Genomic DNA, 15,291 nt, shown 5'->3' with positions numbered 1-15,291 from the left:
ACCTTGTACTTCCAGGAAAGTCAGACGCAATTCTAAAAAAAAGGTTGAAAATAGGAAGCAGTTTCTAGGTGAGGAATATTAGCTTTTTCCAATTTAGGCTCAGTTTTTATATTTTTGTGGTAGGTTAGAAAAGTCCAATGTTTTGACAATCAACAGTGGTCACAAGCCCTGGGTCCAGATGGCTGGCTGTTTACAGTCAGTGCTGCATTGATAAGCCTACTACCTAGGAGGACGTTAACCCCACAGCCTTGCGAATTCCAAGCCAGGCTGACTTCTGAGAGTAGGATGATAGTTTTTCATCCCTTGAGTGTGCTCGTGGAATATCACCCTGCTCTTGGAGGGGTTCATCCCTCATGGTGCCTGTCAGATGGTTTGGTGTGCTTAGTGTTTCAAATTTATGTAAACTGAAAGAATTGAAAGGTTTGGAGGGCAAGTCCACATTTCTTAGTTTTCTTTGGCACATGAAAATGCTATGCTAGAGTAGCTGCAACTTGTATTTACCACCTTTATTTAATATGCAGCCTTTTTCATAAGGAATTGTTCTTCTTGATAGTCACTTATATTTATATAGTGTATAATAGTTTACAAAAGTCTTTCCTATACATTAATTCTTTTATCTTGAGAACAGATCAATGAGACAGGGCAATAGTTATTTTCTCCTTTTTACAGCAGTGGAAACTGAGGCTTAGAGAAGTTGAGTTGTGACTGTTAGATCAGTGCTGTCCCACAGAAATGTAATTCAAACCACATATGTAATTTTAAATATTCTAGTTGCCACAGTAAACAAAGTAAAAAGAAACAGGTAAGATTAATTTTAACAATATATTTCATTTAACCCAATATGTCAAAATGTTATCATTTCTGCATGTAATTAATTTAAAAATTATTAATGAGATATTAAACATTCTACTTTCTTACTAAGCCTTCAAAATCCAGTGTGTAATTTACAACTCAGACTATGCACATTTCAGATGCTTAATAGCTGTTTGTGGTTAGTGACTACCATATTGGACAGTATAGACCTAAACCTGCACTGCCACCTTTTCTACTGTGCATTATACTGACCCACTATTAGTTTGGGTAATGGAGTGGGGTTGTATTCTCAAGAGTTGTGATGAATCTAAGCAACTTCATGTACATATGCTTTGCTTGTTTTCCCTGAGAACGACATCATATATCTTTGCAACACTTGATTATATCCCCACAGATGTGGTCTGTGATGCCTGGAGAAACATTCCCTAATGGAGGGACTGAGCATAAACCCACAAATAGTGAACAAGGAGCTCTGACCAACATTCATTCCTTAAGTAAACAGTAATGAGTAAGCTCAGCTTTATATCTTAGGAATGAATGGGCATACTCAGTCATCTTAATTTTGTCTGAAAATGCTTATATAAATGCTTTTGCATAAGGAAAACTTTCTAAATGAAATTAAGAGTTTACAGCTAATCCTTCTCTAGTATCTTTCTTTGCTTTGGCCCTATTTTCAGTCTGTGTAGGCCAAAATTTCATTCCTATCAATTGTTTAGTGTGGGTGGAATAGGTGAGTGGGCATTTTTATTGACTAAATGAAAGATATACTTCATGAGATTCATCATCTGTTTTTCTGAAATAGCAACTCTACATTTTCCAGGTAGCTAAAAAGGAAAAATCTCAGTCCCTCTAGACAGCTGCTGCAGGATTTTACTTCCATAGCTGTTCAAAGGTCTAAAAATCTTCCCTCCATAATGGCAGAGAGCACATATACATGTATGCCTGATTCTAGGAGGCTCCACTCTTTCCCATCAAAAAAAAAAAAAAAAAAACCGAAACGAAAATAAAACAAACAAACTTCAAATACTTTTGTTGAAACAAACTTCCAGAGAGAGAGCTTTCGGAACTTCCAGATAAAATAAGAGCCTGTTGTTTTCCAGTCCTTCCAGACTAAGCTCCAAACTTATCTCTAAGTGTTTACACGAGCTGGTCCTTTGTACTATCACCAACCATCTCTGGTCATCTGCTGAAACCGACCCATCAAGACAAGTTTTTAATCTTTCATGAATCTTCTCTAATTCCCCTAATTAGAATTAACATTTTCTTCTCCTGGTTCCTATAATACTTTGTTTGTCATTCTGTTATAAAAAAGAATTGCATTGTCCTCTAAGTTCTATTAGGTCGAACCAAATGTGATTGCTGTTTTTTTGTACATAAAAAAGTTCACTTTCAGATGCTTCAACTTACTATAATTAATTTATAAAATTCTGAATACACACACATTCATGTACATCTGCGAAGTAGAATCTGTATTGGGTTAACTTCTGAATCTCTCACATCTTGGCCACAGTAGCTCTTCAATAAGGATTTGTTGAATTGAACTGAATGAAATAAAAATGGAACGCATGTTGGAGAAACAGAATCATATAAGTCAACTCTCCTCCCCAGATAACTCACAGATTGCCTGTGTAATGCAGGTTTTGAATTTCAAAGAAATTGAGAAACTTTAATCTGGTGCTCTGATATGTCAAGTACAGGGTATCAAGGTAGTTTGAAATAATTAAATTCCAGATTTTAGATAATGCTAATTTTAAGCAGGGAAGCTATTGTATTGCCAGTGAGTGAGGGGTGTGTGTGTGTGGGGGGTGTGCATGTACTATTTTAATTTCTGTTTTTCCAGTAGATACAATTTGGGGTGAAATATTTAAATAAACTGATAGGAAGACAAACTCTTCTTGGTGTCAAAACAATTGTTCTGATTGGTTTGGCAGACTAAGCTGACAATGAAAATTTTTTTTGTTTATTTGTTTATATGTGATAAGGACACAATAGGGAAACCAGTATATTATCTTTATACCCTATTTTTATGTTGCAATTTAATGAAATTATGATAAAAACCAGGCAGGCAGTTTCAAAATCAATATTCTTTGAATTTGTTAATTTTTCAGTATATAGACTTATTCCGTAGATGCAACTGGATGTGACAATGATATTTCTGTTACATATCTGCGCCAAGGACAATTGCATTATGAATTCAGAAGGAAGGAAGAAAGGAAAGAGCATCTTATGGATTGGTGAATCTGACATTTTTGATATGAAGCAACCTAGTCAGTTTGAAATTCAAGGTCTCTGAATTCTCAGTTAGACCTTGGTCTCAAACTGTGGCTGAACAGAATATGAGTCAAATTGTGTAAGATAAAGTTCAAACCTTGTCTTGGGAAGCCATATATCACATCGTGTGGCCATGGAAAGAATACTGCATTAAATATAAAGAATGGGATCTGGATAAGTTGCCCAAATTTTCCTTCAGGAATGAAGGACTTATTCCCCAGCTGCTGGAAGTGTTACCAGCAGATGCCTCTTAGCTCTCTTTGGGAAGTGCCTTGGCAGAGGAGATCTGCCTGCCCTTGTCACGTCCCTTTCTGGAGAAGCCTGCATCCTGTGAATGTCAAGGCAGGGGCATAAAGACCTGGCCTTCTCATTTCAACTCAGGACAAGGGTCATTCCAGCTTCCGAGTTCCCTGGGGGATCAGCTGAGTTGACTTTGGCTTTGTTGAAGCCAACTTCTGCTTTCACCAAATCCTGCTTTGTTCCCTCCTCTTTCCTTGAGCTGAATAATTTTCCCAATAAATTTTTATATGTTTATGTTTGTCTCAGAGTCCATTTGCATGGAGCCCAATTTATGACAATAGCAAATTAGAAGAGAAGAGAGATGCTCTGAACTGATAAGAGACTTGAACAAGACTTGGGGCTAAAGAGAACTTGCAGATTACCAAGTACTTCCTTACCGTTGATGAAGAGGCCCAGGTGCCATCAATAAATTGCCCACAGTTGCTAATACCACAGCAGGGACTTGACTTCATGGGCAGGGCCTTACTGTTTTGGCTGTAGAGTGGATTAGAAGTTCTGCCTGTCCTTTGTGTTCCTGTTTCTCTGGTTTCAGTGTGAGGGTACCTAAATATCTGACCTGTAGTTGCTCTGGCAAATCAATTTAATTGAGTGATTACCCAGATCCAGAAAGTTCTCAAGAAGTAATGTCCATATTTGAGTTTGAGGATATCCTGAGATATTCTGAGGTGGGCAGGAGTGGTTGTAGTTTGCTCTAGCCTTTGGAGTTTGTTACAGAAGACTTGAAATCTCAGTTATTCTAGAGTGTTCCTGGGAGGAATGTCTGAATAGGATCAGAATCATACTTAGACCATTTCTTGCAGGCTGGATTCCTCTGGATCCATCACTAGAAAGTTCCAGTTCTCTAGGCTTGTTTTTGTGGTTTGCCTCAAGATAACATATGACCAACTGAACCATTGAAGGGTTCTTATATCCTGTAAAAAGGTGATTTGAATGACCCTCACATGATGTAGAGCAAGGGTTCAGGCTAGTTTTGTTCTCAAACCTACGTAAGGTAACAATGTACCTTTCATTGCCAACTTCCCATTTTGAGCTCCTTCTCTTTTTCCTTTTCTCTGTGTTTTAATTTGAGTCTTTTATAATTGTCTTGCAAGACTCTTATTAGTCATTGCTTTAAAAATTAGTCCACCTGTTCTGAATGAGCTAGCATTCCTACTGTGAGAAATTTAAGAGAATATTCAAGTTTATCTTAAATAGATCTAATTTACCATTGTCATTGCGGATTTGACCAGACTGATAAAAAGGAACTGAGAATGCTGGGTCCAGAAAGGTAAAGATATGGGGACTTGGAAGAACTTGGAGAAACATGGGAACTTCTTTACATTCTTTTTTAGGTGTTATCTTTAGAAAGAGCAAATGTGTTTTTTCTATGTTTCTCAAGAGAGCAGGAATAGGACTAATGGAAGTGGAAGTTGGAGGCAGAGGAAGCCTCTGATAAATATTAAATAAATAATTCTAATAAATATTGTCTCATTGAAATGGTGCGTCTTGCTAGGTAATGAGTTCCACCTTATTAAAATGTTCAACGATAACTGAGGTATGTACTTAAGATACTTTCCCTTGGATGGAGAACTGGATGGGGTAGATTGCTACATTGGTGCTCCCCAACAAATGGAGGTAACACCACCCCTCCCGGTGTTTACACCCTGTGCAATCATCTTGCTTTTTTAAAAAATTAATTTTGTTGGAGAATAGTTGCTTTATAATGTTGCATTAGCCTCTGCTGTACAGCAAAGTGCTATACAGCAAAGTACAGCCTCTGCTGTACAGCCACATGTATACACACATATCCCCTCTTTCCTGGATTTCCCTCCCATCTAGCTCACCACAGAGCACTGAGCAGAGTTCCCTGTGCTACACAGCAGGTTCTCATTAACTATCTATTTTATACATAGTAGTGTATATATGTCAATCCCAATCTCCCAATTCATCCACCCCCCCCATGGGTATCCATATGTTTGTTCTCTACGTCTGTGTCTTTATTTCTGCTTTGCAAATAAGTTCATCTATACCGTTTTTCTAGGTTCCAAATATAATAAATATTATGTAATATTTGTCTTTCTGACTTACATCACTCTGTATGACAGTCTCTAGGTCCCTCCACGTCTCTGCAAATGGCACTATTTCATTCCTTTTTATGGCTGAGTAATATTCCATTGCACAGTATATATGTACCACATCTTCTTTATCCATTCCTCTGTTGATGGACATTTAGGTTGCTTCCATGTCCTGGCTACTGTAAATAGTGCTGCAATGAACATTGGGGTGCATGTATCTTTTTTTTTTTGCATGTATCTTTTTGATTTATGGTTTTCTCTGGGTATATGTCCAGGAGTGGGATTCCTGGGTCATATGGTAGTTCTATTTTTAGTTTTTTAAGGAACCTCCATACTGTTCTCCATAGTGGCTGTATCAATTTACATTCCCACCAACAGTGTAAGAGAGTTCCCTTTTCTCCACACCGTCTCTGGCATTTATTATTTGTAGATTTTTTGTTGATGGCCATTCTGACCCGTGTGAGGTGATACCTCACTGTAGTTTTGGCAATCATCTTGCTTTTTGACACTGAGCTCAACCATGTGACTTGCTGCAGCCAATGGTTCATTAGCAAGCATGACCCAAGTCGAGGCTTGATGAGTGCTTATATGTTGGGAACTCTCCCTCTTGGAAGCAAGGTGTTGTGCTAAAAAGAAGCTTGGTCTAGACGACTCAATGATGACAGGCTATTTGAGAGAAGCTAAGCTCTCAGTTGAATAAACCTCCTGAGGGGCTTCAGCCATACCACAGAGAGCAGAGAACTGCCCACATGAGCGCAGAATCAGGAGCGTAATACATCGTTGTTGTAAGCCACTGAATTTGAGGTGGCTTATTATGCAGTAGCACATAATGGACATACTGAATGACGTCATCTCTGGGATCCTCCCCAATCTTTTGTTCTCCAGTTAATTGTAAATAGTGGGGGGGAAAGAACTTGAATAGACGAGAAAGCATATGGCGACAAATCACCCTCTGAAATAATGCTTTCACTTTGGGGAAATGCACATTTAAGCTATCTCTATTTCACGACAATCTGACAAGCACATAACTACCTCCCACAAAAAGAACACCTCATCCATCCTTCTGTGCTGACTAATCCTGACCGTCTGGCAGATTGTGTGCACATCCTGGCTCCAAGTTGAGATGAGAATGAAGATACCAAAATCTCCCTCAAATCTTCACATTTCTGAATCTTCAGCAGATGTTAAATGTAATTTAATCAACATTGATTGATTCAACACACTGTTTTCTCATATATCAAATGAGGTTTCCACAGTCGGTGGGGGAAAAAAAGGCAAAGTTAAACAGAATATAAATCAATGCATCCATTTAAAAACAAATTTGACTGGATTTTATACTTACCTTACTTTTTGTTTTGAAATAACTTTTGTTTGCTCTTCCTTTTCAAGAAATTCTTGCTAATCAAAGTTTATTTTTTGTCCTTCTCAGTAGAGTAACAAACCATCAGTATAAGAGGGAGACACAGATCTTGTGTTTGTTTGATTTATTTTCCATGTTGGCAAATTCACAGATCAGAGCAGCAGTTTTATTTTAGCTTAGTCTTTAAGAAGATTTTTATGATGCTGATATATAAGACCATGATAAATGTAAGATCCACACATTGCAATTCCCTTGTATAATGTACCTTCATTTATTTACTTCTGGGCTGTAGTGAGAAGATATATTTATTTTTGTTGTTATTTATTTGCCTAAGGTCAGGTGATTAGTATTTTCTCTAGCTCGGTTAGTCCGTGTTTGGGGGTTCCTCGAAGGTTATGCTTTGAACTGGCCTTAAAAATACTGATAAAAGTAGTGCCTGTGTTCAGTTAACTCACAGCTGACATGGGCAAGGTCCTGAGTTCAGCCCTATGAGCAAGTTAGTGTCCACTGGTCCCTGACTTTCAGCTGGACCCATAACTCTAATCTCACCTCACACGTGGAGCACCTGTCATCTCAAAGGACACAAGATGAGTGACCAAGGATGTCTCAGACATAGTCATCGCTGCTTCTGGATGGGTAACTAAATTCGTAGACTGTGTTTCAAATTTGAAGGGCACTCCGATGGGTAAACCAAAGAAGCACATTACAATGCATTTCAAGGGGAAGTGTGAGGAACTTGAAATGAGACAAGAGGAAGCTGGCTTCTTTCCTCATAATGTTAGTGAGGGACAGTGGTGACATTGTCCCATGCACTCAGTATTGGCATCAAGAGACTCCAAGGGGTCACTAACAGAGCACAGGGGGTGGAGGTGTGGCCAAACTAGAAGGCCTGCAGCTGAAGATGTGACACTTGACAAAGGAGCAAGTGGGAAGGAAAGTGGTCTTGACTTAGGTCCCAGTCAGCTGTAGGTGAGAAGGCTTGAGCGCTGGCCTCCCAGCTTCCCTGGTGCTTGGGCTCTGTTCTGCTGCAGCCTGGCATTGTTTGGATGTTCTTACAGAATCACTCAGGACCATGTAAAACTACGTTTCCTATGGTACATCTATTCTTTCATAAGCTCACCTCCTGCAACCAAAGTGAGAACCCCATTACTAATAACAAAACACCATCGTCCTCATTTTCTTTCCTCCAACCCCTTTCCAACCGACCAAGAACCTTTGTTTGCCAACTCATTCCTGGGGTAGAGAATGAAAAAGTATGGGACTTGGTGTGTGTGTGTTTGAGGGAATGGGGAACTTGAGTGGGCAGTAGCCATTGTCATTCATTATAAAACTAGACAAAGTTTGTACATTTCCAAAAGAAATATCTGGTGGCAGATTCTTTGCCATCACATATTTTTAAAAGTCCAGTTGGTCTAAGAGGAAAATGCTGTTTTAAATTCAGTGCCCATACTAAAGAATATTAAAAATAGCTTGAAAACAATAAAACAGTGAATACTTATTGAATGCTAGTTGTTTTCCAGACTCTTTACTTTTATTAACTAATTAAGTTTTCTAACAAATCTATGAGGTAGATCCTGTTATTATGCATATTAACAGTTGAGGAAATGGAGGTGTGGAGAAATCATGGAGCTGGTCGAAGGACATTCTGGCAGAGTAAAAATGTCCACAGATTCTTTGACACTCTCCCAGTGAAAGGAGTCATCTCCCAGTAGACCTGTCTACTTTGACTAATAGAATATGGCAGAAGTGATGCTTTGCCGGTGTTTGGATCCAGTCCTCAAGGGTTTGGCAACTTCCATTTCCTGTCTCTTAAAATGCTTGCTCTTAGAGCTCTGAGACACCTTGAGGTCATCATGCTGGGAGGAGGCTGAAGGGAGCCAGGTGGAGGGGCCACATGTAGAAGGACTGATGCTCAGCGAGCCCCAGTTGTCATGGCTCTAGCTCCCAGCTGTTCAGGTCACCCGGGGAAGGCCCCAGACATCATGTACACAGATGAGCAGTTTCTTCTGTACTGTCAGAATTCCCGACGCACAGATTCATGAGTGAAATAAATCATTATTGTTTTAAGCCACAGGATGTTGGGGTAGTTTGTTATGCAGCAACAGATAAGCAGAACATTCACACAGCTGTTACATGTACGACCCAAGTGGATTTGACCCAAGTGGATTTGACCCAAGTGGCCTGGCTCTGGAGTGATGTGTTTAGCAAGTATTCTATACAATGTATATGTTACCCAGAATGTTGTGCTTAGTTTAAACAGCAACTCTCCCACACCTGTGACATGGACTTTTCCTTCACTCTGCTTTATTTTCCTCCCAGGCCCTATAACCACCTGATGTGTTGTGTGCTGTGTCCATGATTGTTTAGTGTCTATCTCCACCCCGCAACCTCACACACTCTAATGGACCATACATAGGACCATACATATGTACACAGCTTGAGCTGTTCACAGCTACATTCCCAGCACTTAGAATAGTGTTTGGCATGAAGTAGACATGCAGTAGTTTTGAGTGACTGAGTAAATGATAGAAATGTTTCATTTTAAAGCTAGTGAAAAGGGAACTGCTTTTGCTTCAGTTTCTTGAGATATTCTGTGTAACTATTCTGGTTTACTCTTCAGGGAGGAGAAAGAGAAAGGTCAGAGAGGGTAATGCAAATAAAATAGATGATATATTAACCTCATAAGACAATTACCTGAGTTTAACCCAGATCAGGAAAAGCCAGAATGGCAAATGGTAAAAAAGCAATTGTGATGAGCTGTATGTTATTGAACGATATTTTTCCTGGCTGCAAATCTGATAGTGAAGTCTGCAGATAGGCAGAGGAGTGCCATCTCACAGGGGTGCTGGTCCCTGGGGGTGGCTCCAGTGTGATACGATACAACTTGGAAGAATTTGAGTAATGACTGGATGGCCTCCAAGAGTTACACTGGTTGAAATAACTAAATAGGTCAAAATAAATGACGAAAGAAAAGTTATTTTATTTAAAAAAATTTTTTTAAATTGAATTATTTTTTCAGTAAGAAAAATTATTTTGTTGGTTATAGCAGAAAGGTAAGGTATCTTGACCTTTCTATGAACCCTAGAGCAAAGATTGACCTCTTCAGATGCTGGTGAGAGGTATTAAGGGAAATAAATCTATACAATAGTTAGCTATAGTACATAGTAAGTTGAAAGTATGACATAAAATGAGGTCCTGCTGTTATAGCGTGACACCCCAAGAGATTTTGGAAGTGACTTAGAGGAAATGAACTGTTCCATAGGGAGATGGTGACTAGTTGGGAGATGCCTCCAAATATAGCCTCCTTTAGTCAAGCGTTTGATGTCTGTTTTTTATATTAGTCATTCTGACTTCCAAAAGAAAGAGTTAAGCCTGGATGATGTAACAGATTTAACACTTTAATGAATGGTACAAAGACTAAAAAGTGATATCACTGAGCAGTTATCAGCTTTGAAACCACTTGAGGAGGCTGAAGTTAGACCCAAACGAACTCTGCAGGTAGGTGTGCCGCGGTTGGGACTGGGAACTGCTCTCCAGATGGCGTGGGTGACTCTAAGCTCCCTCAGGAAATTTAAACAATTCTCCGTGGGCACATACCTCACGGTTCATGATGTGACTTTTAGAATTGTTTTCCAAAATTGGCACATAAAACTAAAGCTGTAACACGAGCCTAAAATAAAGAGAAGAATCACTCCCTTTAAACACAATAGCCAGTTCAACATTCCTGAGAAAAGGGAAGTTAAGTGCTGTTCAACGTCAAAAGGTTATGGTTAGCTTTACTTAATGAATTAAGTTAATTTTAAAAAAAATACACAAGTTATGTCAATTATGAAGCATAGTTCATAAGAAGCTCCACGTGTGTCACTACTGCTGCAGTCTGGGTATGCACTGGTGAAATGTAAATGTCGGTGAATTGGGCTAAGAATTGGGAATTGATTTACCACATGGCCACTTTAGACATACTTATTTACTGTCCTTAGAGTGTCTTAAAAACCTTGATCTTCCTCTATTCATTGCATTTGTTTTATTTAACCTCCAAGAGACAGTGCAAATATTTAAAAAATGAAGATAGGAAAATCCTAACATAATTGTTATGCATATATTTCCATAAATCTTTTAATATATTAGTGACTTGTGGTCCTTTCTATTTTACCAGGAGGAAACAGGCATGTAAGTGAAATGACTTTTTCGCAATCTTATATTCTATATTCCTTACTGATTACTGTCCAAAAAGGAAACAAAACGCCTATTTAAAAAGAAATCTGATGCATTTGTATTTCTGTTATGAACAATCATAGCTCAATTCATTGTGGATGTTACTTATTAATCTATTAAATTCTATAGATTTTGTGACTGAGTGATGATGATAGTCAATATTGTGTGCTTCTAGGTGCTAGGCATCTTCCATTGCTTGCTTGTATTAATTCATTTGATCCTGTATCAGCTTACTCCCATTTCGTAGATGAGAAAATAGAGGCACAGAGATGTTGGGTAACTTGGCTGAAGTCAGGACTAGTAAGTGGCAGAGCTGGGATTGGGTGGTCTGACTCCCCAGTCTGTGCTGTAACCACTAGGCTATACTGCTTCTCAGTCACTGCTTGGAATGTGGCAATTTTGCATTTTGTCTCATAGTCTTTTCAACTGAATTAGTATAGCAAAACTGAAATAGTATTGGTTCATCCATTAGAAAGTAAAGATGTTTTCCTTCTGTTATGCTTTTGATGCGAAGAACACCAGAATGAAAATTTTATGGCTGGTTTGGAAGGTGTCTTGTAAGAAATAGATTTCTTTAGGTTACTATGAAGTCAGAGCTGTGTGTGTGTGTGTGTGTGTGTGTGTGTGTGTGTGTGTGTGTGTGTGTGTGTGAGTGTGATGGGGAGGATGGCAGCCTGTCAGAAAGGAAGTGATTCAAAGTGATGTTCTAGAGCATTGCAGTACGATTCATATGTGCTCCTGGCACATGTAATAAGTTATGGAAAAGTAAGTAGGTCTGTTTTAGAGACCATATTGTTTTATGCAGCTGTAAGGAATATGGATAATATAAAATATGACTGCGATTTCACAGATGGGGAAACTGAGGAGTAGGATCTGCTTCAAGGTGTTCAGAGAAATCAGTGGCCGAGCCAGTTTGAGAAACCAAACTCTAGAATTACATGCCATTAGCACTGGAGAGATCAGGAGAGACAGTACCTACTCATCTCATTTCACAGATGAGAAAAGGAGGCCAGGTGGTTTTATAAACTTTCCTTCTTTCTTTTGAATGTATGTATTTGTGTAGCTATATATACCTTACCTTGTTTCCTGAAACCCACAAACACAAGTACAGTATCATAGGCCTTTTATCAGTGAGGAAATTATGGTGAAGAAAAAATAAAGGATGGAATGATTGGTTATAAGGACAGGTGAATTTAGAACACACAATGCACGTCTGAGTTTCCACACACCGTTAGAGGACCACAGATGTGGGTCTCAGATTTCTAGCAGCTGACACTAAGAGGGAAACATGAGCCACAGTGCCCATGAGATGTAACACCGATTTTTCAAAGCATGCACAATTACTCGTGGTTGTGAGCCCTGAGAAAATTTATTCTAAAGGACCTCATAGTGAAAGGACTGTTAATAAAATAAACAATATCTTCAACAAATAAATACCACAAGCTTCATCTTTACCATCACTCTGCAGGCTGTTGGTAGAACGTACCTCATCAGCACAGTTGAGTAGGAGAATTATATGAGCAGCTGAAGCAATGCAGGCCAGGTGTGAGGGTGTCCCATGGTCTTCTTAACTTAAGGATGAATCAAATTTTATAGGAGTAAATAGACAACATATAATTCAGGCAATTCTGTAAAATGCGTTTTTCTCTCAATCAAGCTTTTAACTAAAAGTGTCTAGTAGCAGTGAGTTTGACATTATCCTCTCAAATAAGTGTTTGGGGAAGCAGGTAGTCTGTGCTCTGGTTAAATGCAGACCTACACACCCATACTCATTGAAGTTCTCTGAACTGGGGAAAGGCTTGCCACACTTTTTGTGGGAGCTCTTGTATTTTCCTCTGCACGTGTTTTCTCCAGTCTAATAATGATACTTTGTCTTTTTGGATAATGTATTTTTCCATGTAGAATTATGTAGGAGGCCACTCCAGCTCCACAGTGATGGGCTTAGCAAGTACTGAGGAGTAAGCCAAGATTTTCCCTAAAAATAATTTCAAGTTTATTCCAGCATATGAACAGATGGGTGACCGAGGCCCCCAAATTTCGTTTGGAACAATTTCAAAGTGGGTGTTAACAAATGTCCACCATGGCCATAAAAATAAACCTCAGGAAGGGGTCCACAGAACACTGAACTCTAAGCAATGTAATTTCCTACAGAATGCTCCAAGGTAAAATGATTACAAAATAATTCCTTAATGCCTGAATGAGGTGCGACCATATATAACCATGTATAGATCCATGCGGGATGTACCTACGACGACTGTGTGTCCTGGTGGCTTGGATAGTCCTAGATAATACCTGTTGTTGTGGCATGATTGTTAATACTACCTCCTTTATTGTCATAGTGTTCAGCTCCACTAATACCTTTTGGAAACATTTCTAATTGTACAAGATGATTACTGAAAATGTTATGCTAATGTTAAGTATTTTTTCCAGGTATTTTGCTTTCATGCTTCTTATTGGTTCTGCCTCCTGCATTTGAGGACATGAAGAAACAAATATGAACATTTAAAAAAATCTTTAAAAATCCAATTTTTTTTCTTTTTTTAAACATCTTTATTATACTATAATTGCTTTACAATGGTGTGTTAGTTTCTGCTTCATAACAAAGTGAATCAGTTATACATATACATATATCCCCATATCTCTTCCCTCTTGCATCTCCCTCCCTCCCACCCTCCCTATCCCACCCCTCTAGGTGGTCACAAAGCACCGAGCTGATCTCCCTGTGCTATGCGGCTGATTCCCACTAGCTATCTATTTTACGTTTGGTAGTGTTTATATATGTCCATGCCTTTCTCTCACTTTGTCCCCGCTTACCCTTCCCCCTCCCTGGATCCTCAAGTCCATTCTCTAGTAGGTCTGCATCTTTATTCCCGTCTTGCCCCTAGGTTCTTCTGATGATTTTTTTTCTTTTTTTAGATTCCATATATATGTGTTAGCATATGGTATTTGTTTTCCTCTTTATGGCTTACTTCACTCTGTATGACAGTCTCTAGGTCCATCCACCTCACTACAAATAACTCAGTTTTGTTCCTTTTTATGGCTCAGTAATATTCCATTGCATATATGTGCCACATCTTCTTTATCCATTCATCTGTTGATGGACATTTAGGTTGCTTCCATGTCCTGACTATTGTAAATAGAGCTACAGTGAACATTTTGAACCATGACTCTTTTTGAATTATGGTTTTCACAGGATATATGCACAGTAGTGGGATTGCTGGGTCGTATGGTAGTTCTATTTGTAGTTTTTTAAGGCACCTCCATACTGTTCTCCATAGTGGCTGTATCAATTTACATTCACACTAACAGTGCAAGAGGGTTCCCTTTTCTCCACACCCTCTCCAGCATTTATTATTTGTAGATTTTTTGATGATGGCCATTCTGACTGGTGTGAGATGATATCTCATTGTAGTTTTGATTTGCATTTCTCTAATGATTAATGATGTTGAGCATTCTTTCATCTGTTTGGCAATGTGTATATCTTTTTGCAGAAATGTCTATTTAGGTCTTCTGCCCATTTTTGGAATGGGTGGTTCGTTTTTTTGATATTGAGCCGCATGAGTTGTTTGAATGTTTTGGAGATTAATCCTATGTCAGTTGCTTCATTTGCAAATATTTTCTCCCATTCTGAAGGTTGTCTTTGCGTCTTGTTTATGGTTTCCTTTGCTGTGCAAAAGCTTTGAAGTTTCATTAGGTCCCATTTGTTTATTTTTGTTTTTATTTCCATTTCTCTAGGAGGTGGGTCAAAAAGGATCTTGCTGTGATTTATGTCATAGAGTGTTTTGCCTATGTTTTCCACTAAGGGTTTGATGGTGTCTGGCCTTACATTTACGTCTTTAATCCATTTTGAGTTTATTTTTGTGTATGGTGTTAGGGAGTGTTCTAATTTCATTCTTTTACATGTAGCTGTCCAGTTTTCCCAGCACCTCTTATTGAAGAGGCTGTCTTCTCTCCACTGTATATTCTTGCCTCCTTTATCAAAGATAAGGTGACCATATGTGTGTGGGTTTATCTCTGGACTTTCTATCCTGTTCCATTGATCTATCTTTCTGTTTTTGTGCCAGTACCATACTGTCTTGATTACTGTAGCTTTGTAGTATAGTCTGAAGTCAGGGAGCCTGATTCCTCCAGCTCCATTTTTTGTTCTCAAGATTGCTTTGGCTATTCGGGGTCTTTTGTGTTTCCATACAAATTGTGAAATTTTTTGTTTCTAGCTCTGTGAAAAATGCCAGTGGTAGTTTGATAGGAATTACATTGAATCTGTAGATTGCTTTGGGT

At 38.7% G+C, this 15,291-nt stretch overlaps 1 long non-coding RNA gene across 2 annotated transcripts in view; it reads left to right on the top strand.

Moving 5' to 3' along the window:
- Window positions 1–14,768, top strand: part of LOC125961304 (uncharacterized) — a 211,018-nt gene extending 196,250 nt beyond the window's left edge. For both annotated transcript variants that reach the window (XR_007471846.1, XR_007471845.1), the window contains exon 3: window positions 14,752–14,768. This is a non-coding gene — a long non-coding RNA (uncharacterized LOC125961304). The remainder of the gene's footprint in view (window positions 1–14,751) is intronic.
- Window positions 14,769–15,291: the final 523 nt, after the last annotated feature.

The sequence above is a fragment of the Orcinus orca genome, chromosome 15, assembly GCF_937001465.1.
Source record: "Orcinus orca chromosome 15, mOrcOrc1.1, whole genome shotgun sequence".
Classification (NCBI taxonomy): Eukaryota; Metazoa; Chordata; class Mammalia; order Artiodactyla; family Delphinidae; genus Orcinus; species Orcinus orca.
The sequence above is the reverse complement of the archived record's forward strand: the minus strand, read 5'-3'. Positions and strand labels throughout refer to the sequence as shown.